The sequence below is a fragment of the Pelophylax lessonae genome, assembly GCF_965119305.1.
Source record: "Pelophylax lessonae genome assembly, chromosome: 4".
In the NCBI taxonomy this organism is placed as follows: Eukaryota; Metazoa; Chordata; class Amphibia; order Anura; family Ranidae; genus Pelophylax; species Pelophylax lessonae.
The window spans coordinates 527621460-527636422 of NC_138771.1; the positions used below are offsets into that span (position 1 = coordinate 527621460).

The 14963-nt window shown below is 42.3% G+C and overlaps 1 pseudogene across 1 annotated transcript; it reads right to left on the reverse strand.

The window, feature by feature from the left end:
- Positions 1-1942: 1942 nt before the first annotated feature.
- Positions 1943-2498, reverse strand: LOC309554657 (large ribosomal subunit protein uL13-like; annotated as a pseudogene). The gene has a single exon. The product of its transcript is annotated as a large ribosomal subunit protein uL13-like (transcript).
- Between the last annotated feature and the right edge of the window lie 12465 nt (positions 2499-14963).

Consider the following 14963-nt stretch of genomic DNA (forward strand, 5'->3'; position numbering starts at 1 on the left):
GTGGGCTTGAGCACGATATTGCCATATGGTGGGACCAAATCCCCATTTTTATTTATGGATTGTCTTCAGATTTGGTAGTAATTTCTTTTGCATTTGCGCGCTATTCTTTTTTAATATACAAGTCTCTCATGCAACATCTCTGGATGAAGATGGGGCTCAGGTAAGAAGGATGCGGACTGCTGCACCCAGAAGGTATTTTGTTATCTTGATGCATTAAGATAAAAAGCCATTTTACCTTTATAACCACTCTAAGACCCCTTTTACAGACGGATTGGGTCCACCTGTCCAATTTTCAGGCGCACCCGATTAGACCATGCATTGTTCTCTATGGGGAGGTGGATGTACACGGACATTTGTCCGTTTATACCCACCTGCATCCGATCCGCCAAAAACAGATGGCTGAGAATCCATTCCCCATCTGTCTAAAAAACAGCAGTTCTCAACCTGTGGGTCGCGGCTTCATATTTCCGATGGTCTTAGGAACCGAGACACCGCTTCTCCATCCATCTCCAGGCGGGTCCGCCCACATGCAGATACGCCCATATACGAGTACCCGGCGTGATGACATCATCGCGCCAACCCCATCACATACACCCAGAGATGTATAGTAACTAAGTAGAACTACTTCACTACTGTACTTAAGTACCGAAAGGCGGTATCTGTACTTTCCTAGAGTAGAATTTTTTTCCACTTCTACTTAAGTCACTTTTTGATCGAGCACTTGTACTTTTACTCAAGTATGGGTTTCGAGTACTTTATACAACTCTGCATACACCCCGTACAAATACAGGTGTATGTAACAGGGTTGGCGCCATAATGTACTTATGCGGACCAGTGTAGAGAGCAGCTACTGTTTAGAAAGCAGCAGTATTGGAGGTAAAATTACATTTCATGAATTATAGTTACTGGGTAAATGTAAAATCATGTACTATAAAATCATGAACTACTGTAAAAAAAAAAAAAATATCTGTACAATGGGATTTTAATCTGGATGCTGATCGGTCTTTTTATATTCAGCTGGGGTTGGTGTGAATACTGACCCCTTGTGATAGTAACAGGTATGTAAAAAAAAAAAACAACACAGCACAGTGCTGTAGTGGTTAGCACATTCACCTAGCAGCAAGAGGGTCGCTGGTTCAAATCCCAACCACGACACTACCTGCCTGGAGTTTGCATGTTCTCCCTGTGCCTGCGTGGGTTTCCTCCCACACCCCAAAGACATGCTGGTAGGTAAATTGGATCCTGTATAAAATTGGCCCTACGATCAATGTGAGTTAGGGACCTTAGATTGTAAGCTCCTTGAGGGCAGGGACGAATGTGTAATGTATATGTAAAGCGCTGCGTAAATTGACAGTGCTATATAAGTAACTGAAATAATAATAACACAGAGAATGGTAAATCATAGGGAACTGTGTTGACTGAACTTTGCCATGTATCATCTTTTGTTTTATTAAAGCTATTGTTATAATAATAATATATTATAATATATAATATAAAAATATATATATAATTACATATTGTTTTTGTGATTAATCACTATGCTTTTATTATGTTCAATTTGTAACAATGAAAATACATCCTGCATACCAGATATTTACATTAAGATTCATAACAGTAGCAAAATTACAGTTATGAAATAGCAACAAAAATAATTTTATGGTTGGGGTCACCACAACATGAGGAACTGTATTAAAGGGTCGGGGGATTAGGAATGTTGAGCACCACTGGCTCTAGAAGATCGGATTGGAAGACAATCAGATGGAAACGGACAGGCAGTCCGATTCTATCTGACCACCCCATAAAAAAAGCGGGGCCATGTCCAAGTCTGCTCTGCATGAGCAGAGCGGTCCTGTCATCCGCCTGCTTAGAGGAGATCAGCGGAGAGATCCCCGGCTAAGCAGGTGGATCCGCTTGACAGAGTCCGCCCAGGGTGAAAGGGGCGCTAATCTTGCAGAATTAAGTGTTTGCCCACCATATGCTTCCGTTTATTTTAAGGAGGTGGGATACCATCGAAGACCTTCAGTTGCTCCAGAGCAGCCTGTCCTCCCTTAGTCTTGTCTGGCAGCATACCTCTTACAGTCCTTCAGAAGATGCGGCTAGGTACTCTAAAGTGGTATGGCTCACAGGAAGGGCTTGGGTTTATACTTTTTATGCAGGAGAGCAAGGTATTTGAGTTTGTTGCGGTAAAAGTTTCCAGAATTGCTGATACTGTCACATCTGACAACAACCACTTTATGTCCAAGCAAAACTTGATTAGCAACTATAGCAGCGAGACGACCAAGGAGATGTCCTTCCATCTAGAACCAGAACATGACTTGAAGGCTTGAATCCACCACTCAAGTTCTTGTAGAATCCTAAAAGGCCACCTTTAGCTCGTTCTGAAGGTATCTTCTTGATCTGTGCTTGGGCCTTTGCTTTGCCCCTTGGTGCCGCCTTGGCCTTTGGTGGAGCCTTAGCTTTGGCCTTAGAGTCCGCCATCTTGTGCTGTGGGCCGAGAAAGAGCCATAAATGTTTTTTGCATTCACTTGCAATGTGTCTATCAACTGTCTAGGGCATTTGACTACTTCAGGAAGAGTAATTTACCTAGCAGGGGCCCCCTCCCTTCTTGCATGCCATAGCCCTCTCTTCTGCTGCGGGTGGCTGATAACTCTCCAAGCTGGCCCAGCAACTCCATGCCCCCTCACCTCACTACACAAGCTTTTATGTAGCTGCCAGGGATGAGTTAAGGGAAATACTATAGAGTTCTAAAGTTCTGAGCCTGTTGGTGTTGCTGAAATCACAACCAAGATGGCACCCAGCAGCAGTCTCAGGGCTTTGGGTTTAAATCACATGAATAAAATATGTTAAATACACATCTAATTTTACGAGAATTTTTCTGCTGAAATGAATGGTCTGGTGACAGGGTCCCTTTAAAAAAAAAAAAAAAAAAAAAGCCTAAATGCTGTAAAATCAAAATAGTTTTGTCCAGCTTTGTAAATAGGCTCATCCACAAAACAGCTTTGCTCCCTTAGGCCCATGCCTAGATATCCGACAAATCCAGGCCAGCAGATTGCATTAATGTGTACAGAAAGAACTACTCAGGGAATGTATTAGAGAACTTTCAAGGAAAGAGGAAAACATGGTAGGTGTTCAGAGTCTTGATGTGGAGCCAGGGGAAGGCTCACAAGTGCAGCCATCTGTCTGAGAAAGTGAAATTGTTTTGGCCGGGAAATCCTGGACTGACTGAAGAGGAGAAGTTTTCAAAGCAGGAAAACCTACGAGTAGTCGTCTTAAACCCTTCCAGATGTTAGTGGCTGAAAAACAGGATTAGCTGTATGGTGATAGCAGACGTGCTGGGCAAACTATGACTGCACGTCCTTCGCTGTAATTAATATTAGGCACGGAGAATAGGATGCCAAATGTTACACTTTATAAAATACACAAAAATGGGAAACGTTTAATCCTGGTATGTATACATCCACATTGTATATATATATATTTTTTAAATAGTATAAAAATTCTATAATAACGAATAGAACAATAACTTTTTAAAGGTGCCCATTTAGATCCATGCATGGGTGTAGTGCTGCATTTTTTTGTTAGCGTTGGCATGCGTCATGTGTGTTTTTATGTGCTTCGACATGCAATGTTTAGATATACAGACAGGACACTTTAATGTTAACAAAAGAAAGCAGTGACGTTTCGAGGCCACTAACAGTCTCTTTCTTAGGTGGGTATTGCCAGTCGCTGTCACTGCTGCCTGAGAAAAAGGCCCTTTGTGGCCCTGAAACTTTGCTGCTTTCTGTTAGTGACATTAAAGTGTCCTGTTTATCTACTTGCCGTCCACCCCATAGCAGTTATACTGCTAAAGAGCTACAGGGCGGCAGCTGTGCCCCGGTTCGCGTATATATATATTCCAGTGGGCATGCATGTTCCACTGGTAGGCCATTTCTGCAGTTGTCCGGCACTCAATGTTCCCCGGCACCCGCTGATTATCAGTAATACACAGAGGACTGAGATATGCCTATGTAAACAAGGTGTATCTCACAGGGGGAAAGCGATGGATTCTGTGTTCCTGCAAAGTAGAGACTAGAATCCATTACTTCCCCTAGTAAAAGCAGCACACAGTACACACAAACACTGGCTAGGCACACAGTTAACAGGGTGATCGTCCTAGCTGTTTAACCCCTCTCCAGCCAGTGTCATTAGTACAGTGACTGTACATTGAATGCAGATGCCATCTGAACAAAATGAAAGCTAGTGTCAATCATCTTTTCCGCCATCTACACCATATTAATGCACAAAAAATACACATTAGATGTTCAATAAAGATTTTTTTTGGGAGCTGTAAAACAGTTATTTTCTATTTATAATCTAATTTGAATTGCTCTTCTGAGCCATTGGCCCCTGTTGCTGCTAATCAAATTCAATTAGAAGGGAGCAGAGCCACGCTGTGTGTGTCTATGGTCTTTTGGCGGGAAGCAGAGTCCCAGGAGGGAGAGGACGGCTGTCTCTCCTCCTGTCAGAGGAAGTGGATGTCTCGGGTGCTGCCTAAGAATCCAGAGAGTGCCGAGTTGAGCTGAGGGGGATCCGGTGTGCCCAGAACCAGCGGAGAGCGAAAGGGGTCCAGTCCCAGGAAAGCCTACACAGGTCGTGAGTACTGAGGATTGCCCAATGGGGGTCTGCCTAGTGTCAGTGGGGACCACTCCGGAGAAGGTTCTAGTATCCAAGTATCAGCTAGCTGGAAAGGGGGTACCTGGTCAGAGGACCCTGAAGTGATAGAGGGGGTACCTAGGTTGAGGACCCTGAAGTGTAAAGGGGGTGCCTGCAGTTTGGGCCCTGAAGAGTTAGTGCACAGTGTGAGTGCATCAGTTGAGAGTTTCAGTCATACAGGAATTCACAATAAACTACTTCAAGCCAGTGCAAGGCTGGAGAGAGTAGTCAGTGACTTTGTAGTGCAAGCAGTGTCAGACGTTCAATGTTCTACAGTCCTGGATCTTCTGGACTTAAAGTCGAGGTTCCAGCACCAGTTTCAGAGCTTCAGTGTGTTTAAAGCGTCAGTGAGCATTGGCTAGCGTTGGCTGGCGTCAAGGCAGCGCTAACGGGCGAATACAATAAAACAACCAAACAAAGATGCCGGAGTTGTCCATGTCTCAGTTCTCACACCCTGGGTCACAGCTCACATGGGCTAGAGAGGTAACCGGTAACAATGGCAGACCCACATCAGGCCACAGGCCTGGAAAACCTGCTACATAAATAAAGATGTGCACTATTGCTTCTAGGCTGGATTACGGATACAAACAACAAAAAACATAGACATTTGTGGTATCCTTGTGATCGTCAGGAGCAGGCGAAGTGATTTTGGGTTGTTCCTTGTTGGTAGGTTACTGTAGTAACAAGAAATATACAGCTAAATTTAAAAAAAAAATGTTTTTTTTTACTATTTTGGGCCAGTTTTACTTTGATAATAAAAAAAATATTTAGGAGATATCCAGCCCTCTGGTTCCTAGTGTATTGTATTTTGTACTGTCTACCCTCAAGTTGTACAACGCTGCATAAACTGTCAGCGCTATATAAATCCTATATAATAATAATAATAACTATTTACTACCAAATGGAAGCCCAATTTGTCCTGAAAAAAAAACAAGGTATAACAAGGCACAAAGTAGTTATGATGATATGAACGGTTTTTCTAACACATATCAAAGTTGCAAAATTGTGCTTAGGCATTTAGATTTGTTTTACCCTTAGATGAGAAGGGGTTAAGCACTGTTCTATGCAATATTAGCAGGGTATGTGTGTACAGCATATACACTCGCCAAACTATCTGCACAGCACTGCATGCTCCTGGTATCAGGTATTCTTCAAACTTCCAGAAGAAAAGCGCATGCCTTGACTATCTCATGTGCACTGTTCAGAAGGAACAACGCATGCACATAGAAAGAGAGAGGAGAGGGGGGGGGGGGATCGGGAGTGGTTTGTCACCCAGATAACTCTATGGACCCATGCAGCGTCTGCAGGTACGAGCAGGGATAGTGCATGGAAGGGTAGCTCCATAGAACCTTACATAGGAAAAAAATCACCCTCAATCTGTAGATCCCTGCCAGCGCTAGGAGGACCAACTTATACAGACACAAAGGAACACCTAGCAAAATCGGGGTAAAGCATACCCTATAAGGTATTTCAGCAAAATTTGAAAAGGGAGAAAAAAATATCTTTTTTTGAATATCACTTTCACATTGCAAAATTTAAACGTCATTGTTAGTTATTTTAAATCTGCAGCATTTATTAAAATAACACCTGGCAATCCTGCCAGGAACAAGCATTTCCTGTTATAGGGTGACAACAACACTCTATCCCTGTCTCGCAACTGTGCTTCTGTGATGACACCCTATGACATAGGCTTCAAATGGACACTACAGTCGGCCTTTTAGTACATATTACAGAGGTATGGACATGAAGAGGCTGCAAAGAGCTTGCAGGAGATCAGAAAAACTAAGATTTGACAAAGAAAGAATAAATGGTGAAAACGGTATTTAAAAAAAAAAAAAAAAAGGTAATTGTTTATGATACACAATGCTTTAGCAAATATATTGTCATTCATTTGGGTTTTTAGTTACTTTCAAACACTCCAGAGTTTCCTTTTAAAAAGCATCCCAACCCTTTCCCATCTCCCCCTTCTATGAGTGGAAGGAATCATAGCACAAGCCCCATATGTCACCAAGCAAAGCTAAACATGCCACTTTCTAGTCTAACACATTTCCTTCACTATTTTATTTTAGCTCCATTTTATTAGAAAAGACTTGAGAATTAAAAAAAATGTAAAAAAAGGCAAAGTCAAATTGGCTGCAGAGAGAGCATTTTCATTATAAAAAAGAGAATGAGTATTCTTCCAGATGGAAAAAAGGGCTTGTCAGTTCAATCCTTGGGATGACAGATGACAAGAAAATGATACTCGCACTGAGCTCTCAGTAAACATTGCAACAGACTTCCAAGCTTGTAAGGATTTTTCTTTTTTTATTCCTAGTGCAAAAATTAAATAGTCAGTACATAAATGATATTAAAACAGAAGTAAAGCCCAAAATAAAAATTATAAGCCAATCAAAAAAAAAAAAACAGCTTTTGCTGCAAAATGAATCTTCATGGCAGAGATTTCCCTCACCAGATGTACTCAGTCTGATGGTGACATCATTAAATGCACTTTCTCTGAATACAGGCCATCCTGCACCAGCCCCAAGCCTGTGACTGGACAGTGAAAGGAGAAGCAGCACAGTGATGAGCTCATCACTTGGACACTCTGCTCTTTCCTTCTATTGGCATGCTACTGATTGGATTCTTGTATTGATTCTTCCTCTGACACACCAGCCTAGCTGTACATGGAGGCTGATATCAGGTCACATTCAGGTACTTACACTGCTTGTATGTAAAAAATAAAAATGATTGATGTACTAATGATTATAGAGCTGCATTATTTTTTTTTTTTGTATCAGCTTTACCAGAGAACTCCATAAAACACTGTTTTTAGCGAATTAGTCCCTTTTATTAAGGTTTCCCCAACCCCCCTAAATTGAAGCAACCTAACTACTGTGTTTCCCCAAAAATAATACTGGGTCTTATATTTATTTTGGCTACAAAAAATGCATTAGGGCTTATTTTCTTCTCTCCCCCTCTCCCTCCCTGTCAGCTTAGGAGTCAGCATCTCCGTAATCCCCAAAATAAACCCCAGTTAAAGTCCTTGTAAAAGCAGTTAATCCCCTCCATAAATGGATTATATGATGTCCAGTGTGTGTGTCTTTATGTAACATTGTAGAAAATACCTTATTTACAGCGCTGCTTGGCGCTCACATGACCCGGCGGAGCTCTTCTTCCCCGCTCCAAGCATTGCCAAACGAGATGTCAAGATCCCCGTTGAGGTCAGCTGTGCTCTGATCACAGCAGAGGGAGGGGGCACTGATGTCAGCCCTGCTCTGAGCACTGCAAAGGGAGGGGACGCTGATGTCAGTCCTGCTCCGATCACTGCAGAGGGAGGGGCTGCTGATGTCAGCTCTGCTCTGAGTACTGCAGAGGGAGGGGCCGCTGATGTCAACCCTGCTCTGAGCACTGCAGAAGGAGGGGCCGCTGATGTCAGCCCTGCTCCGATCACTGCAGAGGGAGGGGCCGTTGATGTTAACTCTGCTCTGAGCATTGCAGAGAGAGGGGCCGCTGATGTCAGCTCTGCTTTGAGCACTGCAGAGGGAGGGGCCTCTGATATCAGCTCTGCTCTGAGCACTGCAGAGGGAGGGCCATTGATGTCAGCTCTGCTCTTTAGCACTGTAGAGGGAGGATCTGCTGATGTCAGCCCTCCTCCGAGCACTGCAGAGGGAGGGGCCACTGATGTCAGCCGGGAGGAGAGGAGGAGAGCTCCGGCGGGTCCCATGAGCACCAAGCAGCGCTGTAAATAAGGTATTTTCTACAATCATGTTACATAAAGACAAACACTGGACATTAAATAATCCTTTTACAATGTGGATTACATGAATTTACAAGGACTTTTACTAGGGCTTATTTTAGGGGTAGGACTTATATTGCGGCCATCTTAGGAAACAGAGATAGGTCTTTTTTTCGGGGTAGGTTCTATTTTCGGGGAAACACGGTAAGTACTTATCTTCAGCCCCACTCCAGAGATCTTCACTGTATGGTCCTGTCTGGCACTGTACACCCATTGAAGGAAAAAGTCTGCTGGCATGTGACAAAGAATTGAACCTGAACATCAGATAAAGATGCATATCTAAAATCGCCCTGCCTGGTAAGCTAATCATGGTACACTTCTGAGCCCTCCTGATTATGACTGAGGAATGTTTGGAGGCTTAATGGCCATGGTAATCTGGAATCCTATGTCTTGTACCTTTTTGGTGCTGTAACTGTAAAGATCCCTCTCAACATTTTCCGATTAACTCTTCTTTCTGTCAGTCTTCAATTGTGACCACATATCCTCATCAAGGACCTAAGGTTAAACAAGTCTTTACCAGCTTGACAGTACTAATTTGTATATAGTGATTATGTGTTCTTTGAAATGACTTCTCTTTTGGGAAAATTTAATTTACTTAAAGTGGTTCTAAAGCAATGTTTCTCAACTCCAGTCCTCAAGTACCCCCAACAGGTCATGCTTTCAGGCTTTCCATTATTTTGCACAGGTGATTCGATCATTCGCTGCCTTAGTAATTACCACAGCCGTTTCAACTGAGGGAAATCCTGAAAACATGACCTCTTGGGGGTACTGTTGAGGACTGGAGTTGAGAAAATTTTTTCTAAAGGCTCGAGGTTTATTACTTTCATGCATTCTACGGGAGGGGGGGGGGGGGTCATCCCCTCCCACTGCTTGTGATAATGGCCTAATAGTTGATTAGCCCCATTGGTTGTTATAATAAGAAAGCCGAATATCGGTTCTAAAAAAAGGTACCGGAGTGATGCTTGCAGCTGAAGGCATCACCCCGATACAACCCCTTGAAGCCGAAGGACGCATATTTGCGTTAAGTCGGGGTGAAGGGGTTCAATAAACCAGAACCTTTTTAATTTTTATCAAACCCTATCTTGTATTAGTTCTTAAAAGCCTGAATGTGCATCACACCATGGTAGATGGTTCCTCAAATACAAAATTCAGAGCACAAAAGCTGTCATTCAGCAAATTGATAGGACATAGCACATGAGCATTTATCTTTTTGCCCACTGTGTACCACCCATATGTGGTACAACTGCTCTGGCTGGTGTTTTGAGCAGAAATTTCATTTTTTTCATCCAAGAAAATGTGTTTTTTTTTTCCTGCTCAGCCATGGCATGGTAAGAAGGATGGTGATACACAGAGTAACAATAATTCAAATTTCTGTAATTTTACCTGACAGTTACAGCAGAGGAATATTGTTAAAGCTAAGCAGTTCGTTTTTGAGCAAAAAAAAAAAAAATGAAGTGGTTTGTGTGCCTAGCAGAGTTCTTGAAAGAAAACTTGGCTGTAAGGTGTTTTTCCAAAAGGCCAGGTTAGAGGAATATTACAGGCATATGGATGTCCAAAATTTCTCTTGTAAAGTTACCATACAACCCTTTCAACATGTTTCCAGACGCTGATGCATTTTATTGGGTAGGAGACAAACCAATAAAGATGGGCTGGTTGCTGCAGTAAAAAGTTTGGACTGGCTCTAAGATTTGACACCAGAAGTATAATTGATGGAAATGTGAAGCAGGTCTTGTTGGTTGAAGAGAACCAGTCATTACAAAGTTTATGCAAGGACCTAAAGATTCAGTCTTCTTAAATGAAAAAGTACATACTTACCAATGGAAGACTCACATTTACCCCATGAATTTTTGTTTTCAGTTCTAACATTTAGGTCTTGCTGAGAATAAAATATGATGCCAGTATTTTTTAGGGGCTGTAGGGATCAATGATTTTTAAATAAACTGTAATTAAAAGTGATTTTTAGCAGCCTCTTATAATGTCTCATGTCTCTGAGTGTCTTTGAATGCAAAGCACCTAATCTCCAAGCATGCAGTATGTTCAGTTTTCAACCACTTTCTGAACCATTACTACAGCCCAGACAGACAGTGCACAGTCCCCATGGGTGCTTAACTGCAAAGAGGCAACAGAAAAAAATTACTATACAGAGAAAAGACATAAAGTTTACTATACCGCAGCTACAACCTTTTAACACTGCCATCTACCAGACTATTTAGTTGGTGCACAAAATACATTAACAATATCGTCAAAGCATCTGATCCACTGTTGTTTCTCATGAGTTGGAAGTCCTTGCATCTTATCCCATGAATCTGGCTCTGGTTTTAATGCTAAGCGAGCAACATAGGACAGACTTTTGGCTGGGATGCCTTTATCGCCTCTGGCGGATTTCCTGATTAAAGCCTCTTGTAGCCTGGTTTCAACTTTTCCAGCATTTGAATTGTCTGCGTTAATTCCTATTTCTGATGTGAAATTTCCCTCAGTTTGAAGTGTTTGTGTAAGTTCATGAAATGTTGAAGACACTGAAGTGTCATCAACAATTACACTTATACTAATGGTTACCTGGTTTGTGTTACTTGTCTGTACCGCACAAGTACACCTTCCTTTACGTAAGCATCCAATTTTGTACTTTTTTCTTTTGGGATGAACACATAGACTTTGCTTGGCTTGTCATTTTTACTTTTATAAAGCTGGTGCATTTCATTGTTTGATCACATGGACTAATTTTTATTCCAATTGCATTGTCATTCCCAGTTAATTTATTTATGTCAGGACTTCTGTGCCCAAGTTGTCTGTGCCATGTGTGAATGCTGTTTGATTGTTCCTCCTTGGCAACATTAACCACCTCGTTGCAGTTCAGCTGATAAAGTTCATCTGTAATTTTAGCCTTTGCAAGTAAGGTATCCCCTTTTGTGATGGCACAGTTGTCATCTTTGATTGTCACTTTAAGAACAGGGACATTTTTCACAGGTATTTTTCTGGTGAAACTCTGGAAAATAGGACAGTAAAGAAAACCCTCTACTATTCCTTCTGATTCCATGATCTGCCCATTAGCTGTGGTGTTTTTTTTCTGTTTTACTCTGGTCAAGGTGAATAAAGAAACTTCTGTCATGTGACTCGTAGCTCCTGAATCAACACACCATGCCTGCAAAGATGAGGTGCAACTTTGGATTGAAAAACATATTCATTATCTTCCTTCACACTTTTGGCCTTTTGTAGTTTAGTTTGTTTTCGCATTCTAGCTTTCCAGATTCTGCAATCTGCTTTTAAATGACCTTGTTTCTTGCACACAAAACACTCATGTTTTCCTTGTTGCATGTTACTGTTTTTATTCCTTTTATTGTCTTTAAAGCAGACTCTGCAACACAAGCACTGTCACTATTAATGCTTTCACAAGCTTGCCCATAACATATTCCCATATCAGTTCATCATCTGGACGTGCATCAAGTGCTACGACAAGCATTTCATAACTTTCTGGCAAACCAATGAGTAATAGTGCTAAGATATGAAAATCATTTATTCTCCTATACCTCTTAGACGTAAAACCACTTTCAAGGTGTGTCTTGTGTAATCCTGCATATCCTGGTCTTCCATCAGCTTGGTTTGGTATAGTGTTCCAATCAAATACAGTTTATTGCTGAGATTAGCTCTTTCATGCACCTTTTGTAATCCTTCCCACAGATCTTTAGCAGTTTCACACTTACATATATGCATGATTTGATCATCATATATGCAAGTGTAATGCCCTCTAGTGTGTTAGGCTCCTTTCACACAACCAGACCGATCAGGTTTGCCTGCCTGTTTTTCAGGACCTGATCAGGCCACCCATTCTCCTCTATGGGGAGGCGCACGTCAGCGGACACGCGTCCGCTGACACCTGTCTGGCATCTGATTTGACAGGATCCGATGAAAAAAGACGGATGGCGATACGTTTGCCATCCCTCCAGTGGGTTGGATCGGATGGGATCGGATAAAAACTGACATGCTTTCTGTTTTCATCTGATCTCCCCACAGAGCAGAGACAGACCTGTCATCTGCCTGCTCAGCGGGGATCTATGGAGCGATCCCCACTGAGCTAGCAGGTAAAGCAGTCTGGAATCTTTTTGTACAGAGGAAGAAAGTTGTCCCCTGTTGTTGTTCCTGATTTGAGATGGGTATCCCATAAATCCCTTCACCCATCCAAGTTGTTACCCCTAATAAAACATAAAAACAAAGCCAAGGGATTGACTTATTGTGTCTGGATGCAAGCGAAGAATGCGTGTTGCCTGGCTGTGCAGAAGTAGGAGAGCCAGTTACCAGCAGCTCCTTCAGGGGTAGTGCTACATTAGGAGAGATTGGGCACTGAACTTTTTGATCTTTCTTTACTCATTTTAAGGGTGTTCTGGCCTGACTTAATTTAAATATTTCCACGTACCTTCTCTAATTAGCAGCATTTTCATTTTCAATTTCCAAGACTGGTAGTTCTGGTTTGTCAGATTTGCAAATGAAAGCTTTGTTGCAGCTGTGTTGCTGTGTTTTTTTATTCTTTTGCAGTCTTCTTTCTAGTGCTGTATCTTGCTCTTATCTGCCCTAGCGGGCTATGACTGGGTTCTTCGAAAAAGAAGTTTGGTTCCTCAGGCCAAAAAAGAGAAGGTGGGATTTTATAGGCAAGGTTAATTATTATTCATTTTATTAAGAAAGGTTTACATATAAAAGTAAAAAAACAACAAAAGAATAACATTGGTTGCATAGGTAATGGGTATTACACAATAGACAATTTATGAACCATTTTACTTATTAAATGGTGATTCCTGGTTGTAGAACTAGGGTTCCGACGCGTTTCGGCATATATTGCCTTTGTCAAGGAAAAAACATCACCATTTTCTATAAAGTGAAAAAGTGAAAAATACAAAAAATTAGTGACTTGTTGTGAGAAATATATCAAAACAAACAAATAAACATCGTCTTTTCTTTTTGTGTACCTAGACTTCAGGAACATCTGTGCCCATGGGGAAGTGGGGGGAAGAGAGGTTCAGGTCCTGTGCCCCCCAGGCTTGTTACTGGATCCTTGGGCCTATTGGTCTGAAGAAGGGGGAAGGTTGGTTTTATGCAGGCATGTGTTGTTTAGTGCCATGTTTAAGCTAATAAAATTGGATTTCCAAAATTACCTCAAGTATACGAATAATGCCTCTTAGGGATGAATAGGGTCCTGGGGTGTGTAGCAAACCCCAAGCTTCTATGTGTAACCACAAATACTCCTGGTTTCCCAAGGAGAGTGGATAAAATTTCAGTATATAAGGTTGGCGTGTACAGAAAAGAGGCCTGGAAGTACGGTAGGTATGAAGCAACACTTACGTTTAGAGAAAGGGATAAAAGACACTGGTGTCCTCCGATTGGTCCCAAAGGTGTAAGCATATAATCCTATGTGAAAAATAATAATTTGCAATAAGGGAAGGGAAAAAGGGGATTTCCGAAATAATGATGTAATAAATAGTCGGTATGATGAGTGTGTTGGCTTACTGGAAGTTTTAAAGGAGAGGTCCTTGGATTTGACAGATTCCGAGATCAGTAGGAGGAACTGACCCTCTTACTGAGGATGCAGGGTCACTGAATCTCTGTCTGGCAGAAAGAATACATCATTTTAATATAATATAGGTAGTATTTGGGATTGGCCAGCAGGTGGCGCTGTGCCACAATTTGGCAACTTACTTTGTAAATGCTTGTCCTCTGCCACAGATGTATGAAACTCTGTCTGACAGGAGGAGAGAAAAATAACTAGTTTTAGTATGTAAAGAATGTGTTAGAAATGGCCAACAGGTGGCGCTGTAGCGTGGCTTACTTGGTATCCTGAGGGAGCAGTAGGAGGCTGAAGAGTCTAGGCAGGTGCAGACCGCTGGCTTCGGACGTTCACTCCTCGCTGGTTGGAGCGGAGTGAAGTCCTGTGGATCCCCGGCCGTCTTTATATGTAAGTCGCGCATGCGCAATGAAGCGCCGGGCGACGCCGATGTTAGGTCATTGACTGCGGCCGCACGTACTGTGTGCGTGCCACAGGCTGCGCGCGCAGCCTGTCAGTGAGATGACGCGGTGGATACATATTCAGATGCCGCCGACACGGGGGTTGGAGCCGAACTGTCCCAGCGTGTGCTGGGTGGATGCGAAAGCATCAGATCTTGCTTTGACTCCCAGAATGTGCCCCCCCTGGAGGGAACCAGGGGGGGCTTGCCGTGCCGGGTACAAGGGGCTGGATGGGCAGTAAGGACCCGATCTTCCTCCCACAAACATGGGTCTAAGAATCACCGAAGATCTAGGACACAATAACATTTGAACATGTCTACATGTATTTAAAAATCATTAAATTCTTTATTATAAGGTCAACGAAGCAATTTAGGCAAGAATAAAGGAGAATCCTCCTGGATAGTAAGGAGCAATCATGCACTGAGAGGCAATGGGGGAAAAAATAGGTTCGGGGCAGGAATGGGAATGGATTTGACCCAAAAGAAAGGAATGGGTTATGGTTCCCCGC